The sequence below is a fragment of the Lynx canadensis genome, chromosome E2 (assembly GCF_007474595.2).
Source record: "Lynx canadensis isolate LIC74 chromosome E2, mLynCan4.pri.v2, whole genome shotgun sequence".
NCBI lineage: Eukaryota > Metazoa > Chordata > Mammalia > Carnivora > Felidae > Lynx > Lynx canadensis.
In genome coordinates, this window is record NC_044317.1 from 34,932,329 (window position 1) to 34,952,754 (window position 20,426).

Here is a 20,426-nt window from a genome sequence, read left to right on the forward strand (position 1 = left end):
AGTTTTTAACTAACTGTAAATGGAATCATGCTGCATGTATCCTTCTAAAATGTGCTTTTTTACTATTACTAAGCCATAAGAAAGAATGAGATCTTGATATTCACAATAACATGGCTGGACCTAGAGGGTATTATGCTAAATGAAATAAGCCAGACAGAGGCAGACAAATAGTATGATTTCACTCACATGTAGAACCTGAAAACAAAACACCCTAATCTTTATTATTTCCTTTGATTTGATTTTCAGGGCTTTATTTGCTGTTCTTTTTCCAGCTCCTTTAGGTGTAAGGTTACATTGTGTATTTGAGACATTTCTTCTTTCTTTAGGAAGGCCTGCATTGCTATTTACTTCCCTCTTATGACAGCCTTTGCTGTCCCCAGAGGTTTTGGACTGTCATGTTTTCATTTTTCTTTGGCTTACACGAACTTTTTAATTTCTTCTTTAATTTCTTGGTTCACCCACTTATTCTATAGTAGGATGTTCTTTAATCTCCAAGTATTTGTGGTCTTTCAAATTTTTTCTTGTGGTTGATTTCAAGTTTCATAGCATTGTGGTCTAAATATATGCATTATGATATCAATCTTTTTGTACTAGTTGAGGGCTGATTTGAGAAGAATGTGTATTCTGCAGCTTTAGGATGAAATGTTCTGAATATATCTGTTAAGTCCATCTGGTCCAGTGTGTCATTCAAAGTTATTGCTTCCTTGATAGTTTTCTGCTTTAGACTATCTGTCCATTGCTGTAAGTGTGGTGTTAAATTCCCCTACTATAATGGTATTGTTATCAATGAGTTTCTTTATTTTTGTGATTAATTGTTTTTATATTTGGGTACTTCCAAATTGGGGGCATAAATATTTACAATTATTAGATCTTCTTGCTGGATAAACCCCTTAATTATTATATAATGCTCTTGTTACAGTCTTTGTATATAAAACTTTTATATAAAACTCTTGTTACAATCTTTGTTGTAAAATCTAGTTTGTTTGATACAAGTATGGCTACTCTAGCTTTCTTTTGACATCCGTTAGCATGATAGATGGTTCTCTATCCCCTTACTTTCAATCTGCAGGTGTCTTTAGCTCTAAAATGGGTCTATTATAGACAGCATATAGATGGGTCTTATTTTTTATCCCATTCTGATTCCTTATGTCTTTTGATTGGAGCATTTGGTCCATTTACATTTAAAATGATTATTGAAAGATATGAATTTAGTGCCATTGTATTGCCTGTAGAGTCAAAGTTTCTGGTGATGTTCTCTGGTCCTTTCTAGTCTTTGTCACTTTTGGTTCTTTTTGTTTTCTCTTGTTTTTTCTCCACCCAAAGAGTCCCCCTTAAAATTTCTTGCAAGGCTGGTTTAGTGGTCACAAACTCCTTTAGTTTTTGTTTGTCTGGGAAACTCTTTATCTCTCCTTCTATTTTGAATGACAGCCTCGTTGGATAAAGAATTCTTGGAACAAACAATTCTAAACTTTGTCTGGAACCACAAAAGACCCTGAATAACCAAAGTCATGTTGAAAAAGAAAAAGCTGGAGGCATCACAATTCCAGAACTCAAGCTGTATTACAAAGCTGTAATCATCAAGACAGTACGATATTGGCACAAAAACAGACACATAGATCAATGGAACAGAATAGAGAACCCAGAAATGGACACACAAATATGTGGCAAACTAATCTTCAACAAAGCTGGAAAGAATATCCAATTGAATAAAGACAGTCTCTTCACCAAATGGTGCTGAGAAAACTGGACAGCAACATGCAGAAAAATGAACTTGGACCACTGTCTTACATGGTACACAAAAATAAACTCAAAGTGGATGAAAGATCTAAACGTAAGACAGGAAGCCATCAAAATCCTAGAGGAGAAAGCAGGCAACAACCTCTCTGACCTTGGCCCACAGCCACTTCTTACTAGACATGTCTCCAGAGGCAAGGGAAACAAAAGCAAAAATGAACTATTGGTGCCTCATCAAGATAAAAAGCTTTTGCACAGCAAAGGAAGCAATCAACAAATATAAAAGGCAACCAACAGAATGGGAGAAGATATTTCCAAATGACATACAGAAAAAGGGTTAGTATCCAAAATCTATAAAGAACTTGCCAAACTCAGCACCCAAAAAACAAATAATCCAGTGAAGAAATTTTCCAAAGAATACATCCAGATGTCTAACAGACATGTGAAAAAATGTTCAAATCACTCATCATCAGGGAAATACAAATCCAAACCACAATGAGATACCACCTCACACCTGTCAGAATGGCTCAAATGAACAACTTAGGAAATAACAGATGTTGGTGAGGATGCAGAGAAAGGGTTACCCTCTTGCACTGTTGGTGGGAATGAAAACTGCTGCAACCACTCTGGAAAACAGTATAAAGTTTCCTCAAAAAATTAAAAATAGAGCTACCCTTTGACCCAGCAATTGCACTACTAGGTATTTATGCAAAGGATACAAAAGTGCTGATTCAAAAGGGCATATGCACCCCAATGTTTATAGCAGCACTATCAACAATAGCCAAATTATGGAAAAAAAAACAAATGCCCATTGACTGGTGAATAGATAAAGAAGATGTGGTATATATGTTCAATGGAATATGACTCAGTGATCAAAAATAATGAAATCTTTCCATTTGCAAGAATATGGATGGAACTAGACTGTATTATGCTGAGCAAAATAAGTCATCAGAGGATGATAAGCATCATATGATTTCACTCAAGTGTGGAATTTAAGAAACAAAACAGACGAACAGAGGTGGGCAGCCGGCACATGGTGCAATATGGTGTGGGCATCATGCTAGTCCTGGGCACTGTTGGCAAATTCACCGCCCTTTTTGCTTTGCTCCCTGACCCCATCCTGGAGGCATGTTCTGCACCCTTTTCAGTGAGTGTCTCGTGTGTGCCATGAGTCTCTGCGTGGTCACAGAGTGGTGGAGCCCATCTGGCCTGTGTGGCGCCTTCAGCAGTTCTCCTGTGCCCTCAGGCATGATTACAGATGTGGGCTATCCAACTTGCAGTTCGTGGACATGAATTCCTCTCGAAATCTGTTCGCGTTTGGATTTTCCATGTTCTTCGGGCTAACGCTGCCCAATTACCTGGAGTCCAACCCCGGCATCATCAACACAGGGAGCCCAGAGGCACGAGGTCTAATACAGTGGAAAGCTGGGGCCCATGCCAACAGTGAGATGTCTACCAGCTTCAACAGCTATGACTTCCCCATTGGGATGAGCATGGTAAAGAGGATTGCCTTTCTGAAATACATTCCTATCTGCCCAATTTTCAAAGGATTTTCAAGGTCAAAAGCCCAGCATCCAGTTCCAGAAGACACTCCAGATAATATACAAACTGGGTCTGCATGCACCAAAGTCTGAAAAATTACTCCTCAGAAAGAAAGCAAGGTTTGTCATAGGAAAAGAAAACTACACAGGGAATGAGAAGACCCTAAGATGGAATTCCAGCTCTGCTCTAAACTAACTTCCTATGAAAGCCTGGACAAGTCACTCTCTTTGGAACTCTATTTCTGCATCAGTTAGAGGAAGAATGGGCCAAAGTCTCTAAGAGCCAGGATTCTAGATCTCTAAATCTTGACTTTCCTAAGCAGACATGTCAGACAGAATAGGTGGAAATCTGCTTCCACCATAGTTGATAAAGATGAAGAGAAATCAAGATGTAGTACAGGGCCTGAAATGTCAGAATACTGATAGGCTTTTAGATTTAATCTGATCCCCCTGTCACTTACTTCATGACCAAAGTATATTAAATAACATCTTGAAGCAACACCAACAACAACAAAAAACAGATGAACATAGGGTATGGGAAGGAAATATAAGATACAGAGAGAAAGGCAAACTATAAGAGACTCTTAAACACAGAGAACAAACTGAGGGTTGCTGGAGGGGTGTTGGATGGGGAGTGGGCTATATGGGTCATGAGCATTAAGGAGGGAACTTGTTGGGTTGAGCACTGAGTGTTATATGTAGATAATGAATCACTAAATTCTACTCCTATTAATTAACTTGGATTTAAATAAAATTAAAAAAATAAAAACAAAACAAATGAACAAAAACCCAGAAACAGATTCATAAATACAGAGAACAAATTGATGACTTCCAGAGGAGAGGGGGTGGGAGGATGGGCAAAACAGGTGAAGAAGATTAAGAGGTACAAACATCCAAGTATAAAATAAATAAGTCACAGGGATGTAAAGTACAGCAGAGAGAATATAGCAAACAATATTGTAATAGCTTTGTATGGTGATACACTTATTTTGGTGAGTATTGAGTAATATGTAGAATTGTCCAATCACTGTGTTGTACGCTTGAAACTTGTTTAATATAGTATGCCAAGTGTACTTCAGTTAGATTTTAAAATTAATAAAATAAAATTTGCTCCTTTTTGCTCAACAGTACATGGTTGAGATTTAACTAAATAAATTTGATTTTTGTTTGTTCATTTTTTTAAATAATTTTTTAATGTTTATTTATTTTTGAGAGACAGAGACAGAGTACAAGTGGGGGAGGAGCCAAGACAGTGAGAGGAAGACACAGAATTTGAAGCAGGCTCCAGGCTCTGGGCTGTCACCACAGAGCCTGATGTGGGGCTCAAACTCATGAACTGCAATATCATGACCTGAAGTTGAAGGCTTAACCGACTGAGCCACCCAGGCACCCCTGATTTTAGTTTGTTCATTTAATTGAAATATAGTATTCTCATTCATTATTTGAATGTGAACAGTTTGTCCATTTTCCCACTGGGGAATATTTTGGTTAAGTTACAATTTTTTTTTGCAATAATAAATGATGCTTCTATGAATTTCTTCTAAATTTTTTGTGCTTATGCATGAATTACTTTTACATCTTTAATAATTTTAAGTATACCACTTTAAAATACTCTATAAATTGATAATGAAAGCTCTTGGGCTTGTAATCCTCCTTTTGTTATTTATTTATTTATCTATCTACCCATTTATCTATCTAAACATTTATGTAACACTATGTCTCAGACATTTACAAATATTAAGTTATTTAATATTGTTTTGTTTCTTGGATTTCTAATGAATGTTGTTTTGTTTCCTTGTGTGTTTTGTAATTGTAGATTGTGTGTTCATCTTCTGTCTCATTTACTCTTTGGAATTCCTAAGACTTGGGAAGTGTTCCTCTGCAGGTGTTTTGTGTTTATATCTGCCAGGTATTCAAGGAGTAACACTGACTTACAATCAATTTATATATTAATTTTTAAGTTTGAGTTTCATGAAGAACATGTGAAGAGTAGATTTGTGTCCTAAATTTACATAAAACACAAAATAGAGATTTTAATTGCTCAAAGATAATGTATTTCACTCAGAGCCAAAGCACAGCCTTGTCTCTTCATTCTGATAGGTGGAAATCTTTTCCAGAGAATCTTGTCTCTACATATCAACCCTTCAAGCATTCTGGTTCATGTGGTTTTCCATTCCAACTTTCTGTCTCACTCAGACCCAAGACTGCACCACCTATCCATGAATTTGTTTAAAAATTTAATTACTGGACCAAATAACACACTCAACCCCTCATTCACCCCACTACTAGGGCAGCCATGCCATGAGTTCACATGCTTTTCTCTTTTCTTCAGTTTCTTTATGTTCCTGGTACCAGGTGATTTTCCTTTTTTCCCTTTTTCCCTACAGGATCAACCATGTATTTTGTCTTTGCTGCTATAGTTTCTGAGAAGATATATAGCTGTAGGTTTCTTTTATGATCTTAGTTTGCCATCAGGTTGAAATCAAATATTTGGAAGGTTTTAGGCAGAAGACCTATATAATTTAATTTATATTTTCAAAGATCATTCTGATCAATTAGTAGGAGCTGCTCAGAGTACTAGATTTAGGGTAATCAGTCCATGTGTGGGCACAGTGGGAGACTCATGAACAGAATGGCAGCTAGAGCATAGGAAGCAGAGAGGCAGCATACATACCATATATCTCCTAGCCATATGTGGTCTCTCATTTTTCACTTAAATAAGCCAAGGAAGTTCAGTGACTTGCCCAAAGTCACTCAGCTGGGAGGTCTGTTTAGTCCTTTTATCCTACAGAAAGTTCTCATCATTTTTATTCCAGTATTAATGTTATGATTTATCTAGGCTAAAGTCAGATTCTAATTAATTCTAAAGATCTAGACCAGAGACTTTGTTCAATGCTAACAACAGAAAGACAAACAAGAAATGGTCCCTGCCCTTGAGGAGCTCACATTCTAGCAAGCTTTAAATAACTAAAACATAGAATAAGGGCTATAGCAGCTGAATATACATGGTAGTCTGGAAAAAAACAGAGAAGCTGTAGCTGAACTCATTTGGGGAGGCCAGGAAGGTGACATTTAATCTATGCAAAATCTATTCAGGTTTGTTTGGTCGTACATCTAGTCCAGGAGTAGAATAAGAAAATGTTCTATTTTTAACTCTGTATTCGTTTATGTCATTCCATAAATATTTACTTAAATATTTGCTGAGTTCTCTCCTCATATCAAGTTCCTCATGGCAAAAACCAAAGAAGAATGACTGGGGGAAAAGCCATGACTGGTGAGGAAGGGTGGTACAAGACAGCTCATCCAAGGTTATAGACACTAGGCAAAGCAAAGCTAATAATGAAAAAATATAAGGTTTGGAAATTTTGACTCATGAAAACATCAGACACAAAGAATAATTGTGGCACATCCTTCTTCCCTATGACAACATTATTTGGGATAAAATACATATTGCACTAGAGTTGTCTAGAGAAACAGAACTACTAGCATATTAGATAAATGGATGATATATGATAGATAAATAGATAAATAGATAGATAGATAATAGGTAACTAATAAGTATATCGGTATCTATATATAAGATCTATATACAGATCTCATCTTAGTATATCTATAGATCTTACTGTTTATATCCTCAGAGGAAAAGTATGTATATATTTACAGAGAATTATTATAAGGAATTGGCTCATGTAATTATGGAAGCTGAGGTCTCAAGATCTGCAATTGGCAAGCTGGAGACTCAGAAGAGCTGATGGTGTTAATTATAGTCTGTTTGAGTCCAGAGGCAGGACAAAACCTGTCCCAATACAAAGACAATCAGGGAGAAAGAGAGGAGAGAGAATTCTTCCTTAGTCTACCTTTTTGTTCTAGTGAGGCTTCCAAAGGTAGGAGGAGGCCACCCACATTGGGGAGGGCAATCTGCTTTACTCAGTCTATCAATTCAAGTGTTACTCTCATCTGGAAACAACCTCACAGATAGATACACCCTGAAATAATATTTAACCAATATCTGGGCACCCCCTAAGACCCAGTAAGGTTGACACATAAAATTAATAATCACACATATATTATAGCTATCATTTATATCTCAGTGTGAATTTACATTTGAACATACAACCCTCTCAGAAGTAACTGCAGTTTAAATTGCATAATAAACAAAATGTATTTAAGGGCACCTGGGTGGTTCAGTCAGTTAAACATCCAACTCATGGTTTGTGAGTTCAAGCCTTGTGTTGGGCTCTGTGCTGACAGCTCAGAGACTAGAACCTGCTTTGGATTCTGTGTCTCCCTCTCTCTCTGCCCCTCCCCTGCTCTCTCTCTCTCTCTCTCTCTCTCTCAAAAATAAATAAACATAAAAGATTTTTAAATTAACAAAACAAACAAAATGTATTTATAAACTTAAGATATTTTTATATCATCTGTATCATCCCTGCACCTGACACCCAGAACAGAGTCAATGTGTGCTCATTGTTTGGTAGATGTTTTGGATACCTCTTGTGCCTCTCTTAAGAACCCTCTCATCCCACCTCTATATACAGTCACTGCTGCAGAAACTGGCTTTATCAAGGCTGTTATCAACTCTGTCCTGGTATAAGCAGAAGACCATCACCTCAACTCTTGCTTGAAGCACCTACTTTAAACTTACTTTGTTCTTAACACCTAGGACCTGGAAATGCAAGGCAGCTAATCCCCAAGGGATCATCTTTGGTCAATAGAGACCTGGATCCAATGGGTAAATACTTACCCCTTTGGTCCTTTGAGCAGATAGTTCCTCGGGTGCTTTCCATAAACCTCTTCAGAATGTCCTAGCAGAATCAAACCCATACTGGTAGCCAACTCAGTAATCCATCTTTATGTTGGCTTTCCCTTATTTCCTGTTCATTTCCCTGCCCTGTACTTCTGTTTCCTAAGATAACATTCCCAAATGAGTTAACTTAAAAGGGTAAGCCTTTGGGGCACCTGGGTGGCTCATTCGTTTAAGCTTCCAACTTCAGCTCAGGTCATGATTTCATGGTTCCTGAGTTTGAGCCCCGCATTGAGCTCTCTGCTATTAGCACAGAGCCCACTTCAGATCCTCTGTCCCTCCCCCACTCATGCACACTCTCTCTCCCTCTCTCTCTCAAAAATAAATAAACATTTTTTTAAAAGGTAAGCCTTTGTCCCAAGCTCTGATTTCTGGAGAATTCAGACTAAGATTATTGGGCTTTGTTATTTTATTCTGTCCTTAAAAAGCCTTCTAATAAACCAGAAGTTACAGTTGTATTCAGTGACTAATCTAAAAATTCAATAGGAGTCCTAAAATGTCACCATGACTTCTTCCAAAATGCAGCCATTTAAAATTAGCTGGCCAAAGAATCAAAACTGACCCCAAAAATAAACCTGCACTTGCTCTGCAGAAACATTAAAGTTTCTTTCAAGCTATTTTCAAATTTAATTTCTCAAGTTTTCTAATTGCAGATCTGTATGACAGCAAGACTGCCTGTGTCATTAGTGGGTTTTTTTTTTTGTCCAAAACACATAACACACCTGGGAAGATTCACCATTGAACTTTTTCAAAGCACTGTTAGGCTTATACACCTGAATTTGGTTTGCATTATTTCAGAGTCCCTGGAACCAAGAATGAAGTTCTTGTACAATTCTATAAAAGACAATACAAAATGGTAAAAGATGGGCAATCCAAAAAGTCTGCCATGTCTGTGCTGGCCTGCCAGTAAACTTGGCACTGCCATTACTCCCTCCTGAGCTGCGAGCAGCATTTTCCGGAATCCCCTTTACAATATGGTTCCAACTAAGTTTGCCAATGAAAGGAACACATGTGGATCTTACATTCACAGCCCATGGAGTTCTGACTGACACACCAACTCCTCATTTAAAATTCTTAAGATGGGCATTGAGGAGGGTACCTGTTGGGATGAACACTGGGTGTTGTATGGAAACCAATTTGACAATAAATTATATATAAATACAATAAAATAAAAATAAAATAAAATAAAGATATCTATTAGAAAATTTTAAAAAATTCTTAAAACCTAATATATACTGAGAGAGGGATGGCAGCATTATATGAATGAACCTTCGGTTACTCAAAAATATTTCTTGTTAACAGCCATCAATTTCCCCACATGGCCTTGTTTTTTTTTTTTTTTTCATTCAGGTTGGTTTCCTCGTTTTGGAGGCTCCCACCAGAGCTTTTGACCCTCTTGCTAGTTCAAGAGTCTCCTTATTAGAATCCCAGTGCTCTTACCATTAGTCCCAAAGACCTGTTTACCACTTCCTCCAGGAGACCCTCACATTCTCACACCAACAGATTTTCTGATGGCTCACCTGCCTAGCTCAGAATTCCTGAAGTGAACACACAGATTAGAGCATAGGATTTATAAGATATGATGCTTGAGGAATGTTCCTGAGCAGTTTTAGTCCTTAAGAAGTCAAACACTGGAACACAAGACATCACCACCAGGTAGTGTGGGAGCCATTATCAGATTCATGGTCAAGAGGGCCAGGGCTTTGACAGTTTGGAGGTGGGGATGGGGGGAGGATGATTATAAGCTAGGGTCATTATGCTGTGTCCAAGAGAGGGAAGAAGACCTGCTTCAAGGACCTATCCCCAGGGCCTTCCATTTGGGGCTGGTCCCAAAGAAGTTCCTCAGTAAATATTTCCCATAGGTACTGAAGGTGTCAAGTGCTCAGTGATTGTATCCATTAAAATCCGCATTTCCCTGCTGGTAACAGAAACTAGAAAGAAGAATGGCTTGCAGAAGGCTGATGAGGTGGGCAATCTAGGGCAAAGTCATCAGAGACCCAGGTCCCCGCCTACTTTCTTCTCCTTTGTATGTAGTGCCATTCTCAAAGTTATCTTATCATCTGAGATGGCCATTAGAATTCTATCACATCCATGATCCAGGGAAGAAGTAATAAGAAATGTAGCAAAGGACACAAGAGGCATGCACTATCTGTCAGCTTGCTTTTTAAGGACTCTCATGGAAGTCCAACCTTAAAGCTTGTATCTCAGCGGCCACCCCTGGCTGCAAAGGAGGCTGAAAAATACGGTTGTTTAGCTACACACATTGACAGTTGAAATAAAACCAAGGTTCTGTGACTAAGGAAGAAAGTGGAAATGGGCAGTAGACGGGCAACCAGGAGTAGGAGTCTCTGCCACAGTGGCAAAGACATGGGCTCTGGAGGCAAACTGACTCTGCCACCAAGTAGCTGAATGGCTATGGGCAAGTCACTTAGCCTCCCAGAGTGCAGTCCCTCTATCTGTGAGTCAGGGATAATAATAGCAAAGCTGCTTCATGAGGTCCCTGTGTGGATTAAAAGAGATGAGCACTTAGGGTGGCTCTCACAGCACTGGGCATGCACTTAATGCCAGGGAGTTGGAACCTTTCACAGGTGACCTGAAATAGCCTTACTTTTTCTCCTTTTACTGCCTTGGCACACATTCTCCAGAATCTCCCTTATCCACCTGCCTGCTGATCCCACAGCTTCCCAGTCACTCTCAGATATGAAACAATCCATCTTGCTCAGTTCAATGCAATTCTGTTCAAGACTTTAATCTCAAATCCCATGTGAGCCTCCTCCCTTGTGGCAAGAGCCATCAGAGCCCACTTGGGACTCATCATTCTAGCATATGCCAAGGGGCCTCCCACAAGCACGTGTGGCCTGAGGACCTTTGCACCACACACATGAAGCCACTAGATGTAGGGAGGAGAGGTGGCACCCCCGGGGAGCAGCCCTCTGTCAGTGACAGAGGAGACAGCTCAGAGGTGGGATTGAACTGTGTGGTAACCTGCTAAACTTGGCACCTTTTAGTTGCTTCCTTCCCTTGATTATCTTTGTTCCCACTTCGTTACCAGTGCTTCCTGGGACCACCTGCAAAGAAACTACTCATACTGAAATCTCATCTGAGGTCAGCACCTCTGCCTGGTCTTAGCCTCTGCAATGGCAGAGCTACCAGCACTGGGTGCGAACAGCCAACTCTAATTTCTCCCATGTCCTTATTCCATGCTGCTGCTCTCCCTGTGGATGAACAGGGAAAGGGAGGCAGAGTCCTTCCCCCTCATTGAGGCTGCTGAAGTCCTCCTGTCCCCTCAAACACCAATGGGGGCATCTGAGTATTCAAGGTTCATGGGGAGGACGTCAGAAAGCCTATGCACCGTTCCCTGACATGGGAGATGCTCCCCAGCTCACCTCTTCCAACACCCCCACAGAGTCCCACCCTTGAGCTTCCTCTGCACAGTCCCTTGCTGCCAGTGACCTCACTACAGGCAGTCCCCTTGCATGAGTACTGCTGAAGAAACCCAAGCCTGCCTACCTTCCCCAGCACCCTCTGAGCCCAAAGGAAGCACAGGCATCACCACATCAAATGGTGCAAGGCGCCTATAATGCTCCTGCCCTCTTGCCCTGCACTCTGTTAGTACAGGCTGCTCCCATGGGCCTCTCACCTTAAGGATCTCTAGGCAAGGAGCTGGCTCCAGTGTCCACATTACTGTATATTCCCAGACCCCTGAGGATGCTTGCCAGGCTGCCCAGGAATTCCCCTTCCAGTGGCAGCCCTAGAAGGGCCCCAGGCTTTCATCAACTCTGTGTCCTGCAAAGAGTGAGATGCTTACCTCCCTTTCTATATACAGAGTTTGCTTGGTGTTACCCCACTTAGTTTGGGGGTGAAGCCCCCCCACCACTCAAGAGGGAAAAGGAAATGACACATCACCCACACAGGACTGATGACTCATGGCTCCTACAAATTTTTCAGATCTATCCCTCCACCTAGGGAGGGAAGTGAAGTGGTGAAGGTGGTGGGAGCATTCTTGTCAGCTCATAGTAGGTCCTGGGAAGGAAGGGGTCTTCAGGATCCTTTGCTGCTCTGGGGCTGTGAAGTTCTTAGTGCCAACTGTCCTGAGCTTGGGAATCTAACCAGTGTTCTGAGGCAATAGGAGTGCTTGAGATAGCCCCAAGCAGTGTTCCTCACCTCCATTATTGTGAGTGTTACTGTAACTTTCTCAGCCACACTGACCATGTTTAAATCAGTGCTCCTCTTCCAGGGAGTCCTCCCAGTGAGGCATCTATAGAAACATGGTCACTTCCTCCTTGCCTTAGTGGCCCCACACTCTAATTTCCCAGACTCTCAGTCTTTCTTAGCTTCCAAGGCTGAGGTTCCCAACCGTGACTGGCACAAGAAATGCCCCACAGCCTGGCCAGAAGTGGGGCCTGGAATAGAGAAGTTGCTAGAACGATATTGCCTTGGTGTGGTGTGTGTGTGTGTGTGTATGTTTACACATATTCATATCCATGTATGTAGAAGATCTCTGAAATCTGCAGTGAGAAGGGAACTGGGTGGTTGGAGGATGGGGTGCAAGATTTATATTACTAAGGATAGCTAACATATGTTTTGCACTTCTTGTGAGCACTTAATATATAGTAGTTCATTTAATTATCAAAGCAACGCTCTGTGGTAGTTGCTATTATTATGTTTATTTTAGGTGAGGAAATTTTGTTTCAATTTTTTACCTTAGGCTTACATTCCTTATTTAAATAGGGCAGATGGAAGAATGGACAGCTGGACAGATTTAAGTTCTCCAAGTGAACCCATTTCACATGCCCAGTTGAAACCCTGTGCTCTAAGGTTACTGTTCCCACCTCGGTAAGTGCCAAGCCTTCCCAGAAGACCCCAGAGGAGAGAGCAGGAGGTAGGAGAGCCTCTTGGCCATGGCCTTTCCCCACTCTGATCAGACCTGCCCTCCAAGGATCTGGGTGCTAATGAGGCCTGGACCAGCTGCTGGAGTGGGCACAGTATGGTCTCTGTCTCCGTGACACACAGCTCAGGAAGAGATCTGTAAGTCACTGTGTGCAGTGCTTGAAGAGGAAGCAAGGCCACCAAACAGGGTTCAGTGGAGTGGGGTGAGCCCACGCACATCTGAGTGTGCCGTGGAGGGGTGGAAGGAGGCTGGGGCCATAGGGGATAAGGGAAGCACCTCTGCATCAAGGTGACTTCACTTGATTACAGCTGCAAACAAATGAGATCATGTGTGCAAACTCCTGTGAAGATCTTTGGGATCCTCAAAAGTGTGAAACACCCTTCCAGTTCATGATGAATTCCAAGCTTGCAGGTAGATACAAGCTCTTTTTCCTTCAACCCTAAGCCTTCCTTCGGAGTCACTCATGGAACTAAATGCATGAAGCCAGTGGGTCATGGTTCTTGTCCAAAATAAACATTACTCACCCAAGTTTAATAACTTGTTGATGTACTCAATGTACTTCAAGGGCCACCAGGAATAGCTATGGGACCTTGGGTGGATCAGTTGACAATCTTGACTTGGGCTGTCCACCTCCCTTTCTCCATCTGTCAGCTCCACATCCCTCGGCTTCAACCCAGTTCTGAGTGGCAATGTGACTGCCTGAAGCACCATGCCTACAATCCTAAAACCCTAGCATCCCCTGTCATTCTAATAAATGTCATTTATATATGGCTTCTCACTGCCTGGGTTAGGTCATGCACACCTGAACCAACCCACAAAAGGAATGGAAAGATTTCATTAGATCTCATAGACCAGTCATATCCCTAGCCCTAGAGCCCAGGGGGGAGAGAGTGGGTATCTGTCCCACTAAATCACAGGGGCCAAGCAGAGTGGGGGAAGTGTCCATTGACAAAAATGCAGTATAGATGCAGGACGGACAACAAAAAGAGATGTCCAAAATAGAGCCTTCCAACTTTGATTCCATAGCCTCAAAGTGAGACAAAATTTAGCTAATAAAAAGACCAGGGCAAACTGTCCTCAGGAGCTGTCATGAGCTATGTATAAAATCACAAAATGGTACAAATAGAAAAAACCTTGGAGACCTTCTTATCCCACCTGCTCATTTTACTGGTGAGGAAGCTGAGTCCCAGGAAGGCCACCCAGGAGCTTCAGCAACAGAGCTGGGTCAGACTCCTGCCTGGTCTCCTGACTCCAAGGCTGCAAGAACAATGCTGGCAGAGCCCAAGGGCAGGGAACATGTGCTCTGCCCTCCAACCTCCCTGACAGCAATTTTTTTAATTCTCTTAGAGGGGCAACTGGGTGGCTCCATCAGTTGAGTATCCAACTCTTGATTTGGGCTCAGGTCATGATCTCATGGTTTGTGGGTTCAAGCTCCACATCAGGCTCTGCACTGACAGTGTAAAGCCTGCTTGGGATTCTCTTTCTCCCTCTCTCTGCTCCTCCCTCACTTACACTGTCTCTCTCTCTCAAAATAAATAAATAAACTTAAAAAATTCTCTTAGAAACTATGAGATAATCAGTATTCTGGTTGTGACATTGTACTATAGTTTTGCAAAATGTTTATTACATTGGGAGAAACTAGATGAAGGGTGCACAGGGGAAATCTACAATTATCTCAATAAAATTTTCAGTTAAAAAACTGTGAGACGATTTTCAAAATGGCACAAAATTGTAAATCCAGCCAAGACAGCTCTTGCTACATCTGGCCCATCAAACCATCCTCTGAACCAAATAGAAAAATATAAAACAATAATAGAAAAAAGTATTAAACATATACCTCTGTGTGTGTGTGCACATGTGTGTGCCATAATCTCACTCAAAACCAAAGCAAACATCTCCCTAGACAAGATCAGAAGTGGAACAGAAACCCTCAGCCAAAGGGGATGAGGTAAAGGCTTTGTTGGAGCCATGGGTATATTGTACTCTGGGACTAGGGTTGGGCAGAGGTGGCTGAGAAGTCAATCCCTACATGGTAGCAGGGACCAAATGCTTCATGTGAGGGCAGAGTAAAGAGGGCTGGGGCAGGCTTCTCCCATCTATGATGGGTCATAATTCAACACCCACAGTGCAAGTATGGGTAACAAAATCCTAACAGGGTAGCTGGAGAAGCAGAGACAACCCATAGGCACTGGTTGAAAATGGCATCCGCAATATCTCTGCAAGATAAGAGGTCAAAGTGACCAATATAAGAGTTGGTTCTGAACTACCCAGCCTGGAGGGATGAACACAGGGGAGGGGAAACACACATACATACATGTGCGCGCACACACACACACACACTTTACTGTCTTTCCTGCTCCCTCTTCCTCTTGTTTTGACCCTTGTTTCTGTTCTTCACTGAGTCGACAAAATTTAGTCCCTCCAAGACAACTAGCATTGCTGCCCCCAGAGGTTAAAGACAATGTAAGGTTGTTTTGTCACTGCCTTGGACACCTCTATGCCTTTTCCTCTGAGAAATCCATCTTAAAAAGGTGTGTTAAAAGGTCCTCAGAATTTTCAAACTGCTATTTTTCTCTAGGAATTAATTGGCATAGTCCTCCTGCCCCCATGTGTTCAAAGGCCCTGGAATATTTATTAGGAGGGAAGGGCACAAGGAACCATCTTCCAAAGCTTCTTGGATTCAGTGCCTCCTTAAGCGTTTCACCTCTGAAAATGTGCTTCATTTGGATGGTGTGGCCCAAATTCATTTGGCTATAAAGCACCCCTCTAAAGAACCAAACCAGTTCATCCTCATCCCTAATAATAATAATAATAAGCATAAGAAGAGAGAGGTCAATAATTTTCCCTGAAGTCACACAGCAAATCAGAATCAAAGTTTGGGGTTGACCAAAAATCCTCTGGCCAGCCTGTTTTCCCCTTCACCTCAAGACCTTCTTGATATTGAATATAGAATATCAAAGAGAAAGCTGCAACCCATTTTCCTTAAATTCTGGCTAAAGTCAAGGAAATATTAACTTTACAGTATGACATAATTAGAGCATACTGTGGATTCACACTGTTTAGCACAACTCCAAGATTCAGATAAATGTTCAGTTAAAAAAATTTTCATGGATTATAAATTGGGAGTGACCTGAGACATACTCTAACTCCTTCATTTCTCAGAAAGCAAAACCGAGGTAGACCAAGGAGAAAAGATTTGTTCTAGTCAGAGGCAGAGCCTTGGGCTGACAGCAATAACATCAACATTTACTGAGCACTCACCCATGGCTGGCACTGATCTAGCAGTGTGCATCCAATACCTGACCTAATTCCCACATAGCCTCATGCAGAGGATACTATTAATTTCATCCCCATCTTATAGACCAGGAATTACAGGCTGAGAGAGGTCAGTAACTGGCTCAAGGTGACACAAGTGGTGAGTGGCACTATCCAGAATTGAGGCCAGGTACGGCAGACTTTAAAGGCCACCTCAAGACCACACTCTGCCATCCTTCTCTTACTCCATAGCCATGTGGCTCCAGGACATGTCTTGCTTGAGTCAGATTTTGTTTTGTGCCCTGGCTCTATCTCTATGTACCCAGACAGAGTTTAGCAACTTAACCTCTTTGATGCTCAGTTTTTTCATCTGTGAAATGGGCATTACAACAATACCAATCTTGCAGGACTAATATAAGAACTGAGATAACCTATATAAATCACCTAGTGCAGTTCTTGGCCATAGTAGATAATTTGTTCTCTTATTTACCCTCATGAGGTAACCAATTTTCAAAATAACCCCCAATGATTTCCTACCTCCTGATATCATATCCTTGTATATTTTCCAAAACTGTACCAAAGTCAGTCTGTGCGACCAACAGGGTATAGCAGAAGTGATACACATCATTTCCAAAAGTAGAATATAAAAGACTATGACTTCCCTTTTGGTCTGTCTGTCATCTATTTATCTTTCATCTTTATCATCTTTAGTTTTAATCTATTGGATCATTTGGGGACACCAACAGCGATGTCATGAATGGCTATAGCGAAAGGAGTACATGGCATGGAATGAAGCTTCTGGCTAACAGCTAGGAAGGAACGGAGGTCCCCCCAACAACCATTTGAGTGAGCTTGGAAGGGAATCCTCCAGCCCCAGTTCAGCATTCGGTTGACAGCAGCCCCAGCCGACAGCATGACTGCAACCTCGTGAGAGACCCTGAGCCAGAACCACCCAAATAAGTCACTCTTAGATTTCTATCAGAAGCCATGTGAAACACTAAATGGTTGTTGACTTAAACTGCTAAGTTTTAGAGCTATTTGTTACACAGAAATAGCTAATATACCTTCACTTGATTTGGGTGGCGGGGCGGGAGGGTCCACAGGGTTGTGCGAGAGATTTTTGGAGCCTTGGGCTGAGCCCAGAGTTATTGCAGGCCTAGCCAAGTTTCTTCAGAGACTCATAACTGCTTGATTAAGACTTGTCCAACTTAACACTCCATGTACATCTTCCCCTTGGTCTGCTTCACTGGGTCTGCATTTAGAAGCTACCTTTAATCGTCTTGAAACAGGATCCTGTTCCAAGCCATCAACCAACAAAAACAAAGGTGTTTGCTGTGGGGAGAAATAAAAGCTTTCTTCCCATTTACATGTCAGCCATGGAGAACAACATGAAAGCATTTTGCAAGTTTTCTTGAATTTAGGCTTCTGTTTTGATTTTTTTAAAAGTGCAAATCAGCATCCAACACCAAACCTTGGGGTGGCAGAGAAATTTAATTAGAATGTGGGATGTTTTACATAAATCTGTTTCTTTCTGTTGTTTTCTTAAGGCTGACAGGATCACCCATCTGCTTAAACTATAATTGAGTGGGGAAGTGAGAAGAGAATAAAAGATATATTCAGAAATTTTAATTCTAAACCAGAAGCTTGAGGGTAGCTGCTGATACTGACCCTGAACTTGGAGTTCTCTGTAAGCCAAAGGTGACTGTATAGTAGTCGGAATCATCAGCCTCCAGGCTGTGATAGTCATGGGGGATATTCACAAATATTCTGGTCCTCCTCCTTTTAGGCACACAGTAAGATTGCAGCTGCCATTCTCCCTCTCCTTGAAGTTATTCAGGGACATGTGACTTGTTTTAGCTAATAAAACACGGGCAGAGATTATGTGTTCCATCATCAAGAGGAAAGTTTAGGAGCTAGCACACAAATCCCTTCTCTCTGCTATAGAGACCATGATAGCACCTGTTGAGATGGCACCATGGTCAGCCTGGCTCTCTGACTCCGGATAAGCAGACCATCCCAGGCAGATTACAATGAACATATAATAAGAATAATAAGTACATTTTTGTTAAGTTACTGAGATTTGGTAGGAATAGGGGGAGGAGAATTTGTTACACAGTTTAATCCAGCCTACCTAACTAATGCATAGACTTAGAAACTAAGTTTGTGACGTGTTCAATCTCTATTCACTCAGTGAGCATTTACCAAGCCATAACTCCATGTCAAACATCTTGCTAGATCCTAGAGGCAGCACCTCGGACAGTACCAGGCACCCAACACTTGTGTAATAAATATTTGTTGAATAAATAAATTATTATTATTATAAGCATAATTCTTGGTATATAATAAGGGCCAAATAAATGAAATATGCAGTGACTTTTTACAATAACCCTAAGAGATGAATACTACCCCTACATTCATCCTTACATCTAAGAAACACAGGGTTTAAAGTGATTAAGTCACTTACTGTAAATTACATAATCGATAAGTTGTACAGCTAGCCCTAAACCCAGACCATCTCTTGATCCATGGTTTGTGCTGTTAGCCATTATATTATGCCATCTCTAAACAAGTGAATGAATAAAGGAGAATAAAGAGGAAGTATTTGTCTTTAAAGGTTTTACAACATAGTGGGTATACTGATGTGCATAAACAATTCCAATTCCAAGTAATCTGAACCTGGTGGAACTGTAAAGGTTTTATGGAGAAAGTGACATTTGAGCTGAGTATGGAAGAAGCTCAGACAAGCTAACAGACAAGGGGGAGAGGGCATTCCAGGCTAAGAGAATGGCATTTTCAAGGGCATGATGGACAGTGCCACCACCAGGAAGCAGGCTACATTACAGGCATGAGAAATCCCCCTTTGTCTTCCCTGAACCCTATAACTGGTCTAAGAAAGTCCTCAGTTGTGACACAGTAGCCAATAGTGAAAGAAGGAAAGTAGGCACCCTGCTAGCTGCATGATTTTCAGCCACCATCCACTCTATGAATGTTTACTGAGACTCTCCACCAAGCCTGGCAATATGCGGGCCCTGGAGGTGCAGCCATGGGTAGCTGAGCATTGCAGACCTGAGCTGTAGGCTTCAGAGGCCAGTCTGCATTAGGATAATCTGCAGAAGCCAGGCAAAGCTCAAGAAGAAATCCTAGCCAAATGACTGACCTTTGGGAGGATTTTGAACAAGTGACCAAATCCCTAGGACAGAAGCACACCATCTTCTCAGTCAGCCTTTGTCCCAGGAGGCAGCCATCCATGTCAAGTACCTTAACTGGACCTCAGAGGGTCCAAGATAACTTAGGTCCATAGATGTTTTATCCAAAGACATCCTCACTTCTTGTCTTTCCTGGTCTCTGGCTACTTTTGTTGTGACTGCAATAGCATGGAAATTTTATAAAAATCCCAGCAGCATACTACAGGAGCTGTGGTGTTTGAGGGCTGGCTGAAAGGGCTTTGGAGGCTTACAAAGTGATCCGGTTTCCCAGAAGTTTATGTCTGTGTGACTCTGCTTCAAAGGCCACTAAATTCCCACCAGAATTAAGGAGAAAAATTCCTCAAAATCCTTTTCACTCAGGGTGTGAAAGGCAAGGATTAACTCCATCATGCACAACATATCTTACTATCTATGACTCTCTTTTGTGGGTGTTGAGTTGGCTCAAGGATATTCTGACTGCCTGCAGAGGGACAGACTCTGTGGGCTTAAAATCTGCAATTGGCAGCTTCAAAAGATCAGAGCTTCAGACCTCCAACCGACTGGAATCACCCCTCAGAAACAGACCAACTTGCCAAAAATAAGTTAGTCAAAAGCTAACTTGCAAAATAACCAATTTTCCAAAAGACTAATAAGTAGTAATAATTCACCAAACTAGGAATTTTTTTTTACCTAGGTGCCTCTGCCTCTCACTTTGCCCTGGCCCTTGGTATATTTACCTTAAAGATTGTTTTCAATCAGGGCACCTGGGTGGCCCAGTTGGTTAAGCATCCGACTTTAGCTCCATTCATGATCTTGAGGTTCATGAGTTTGAGCCTGGCATCAGGCTTTCTGCTATCAGCATGGAGCCAGTTTCAGATCCTCTGTCCTCCTCTCTCTTTGCCCCTCCCTCACTTGTGCTCTCTCTCTTTCTCTCAAAAATAAAAATAAATAAAAATAAAATTGTTTTCAATCAACAAATTGGGCATTCAGTGAACTGTTTATTCAGTGAATTGATT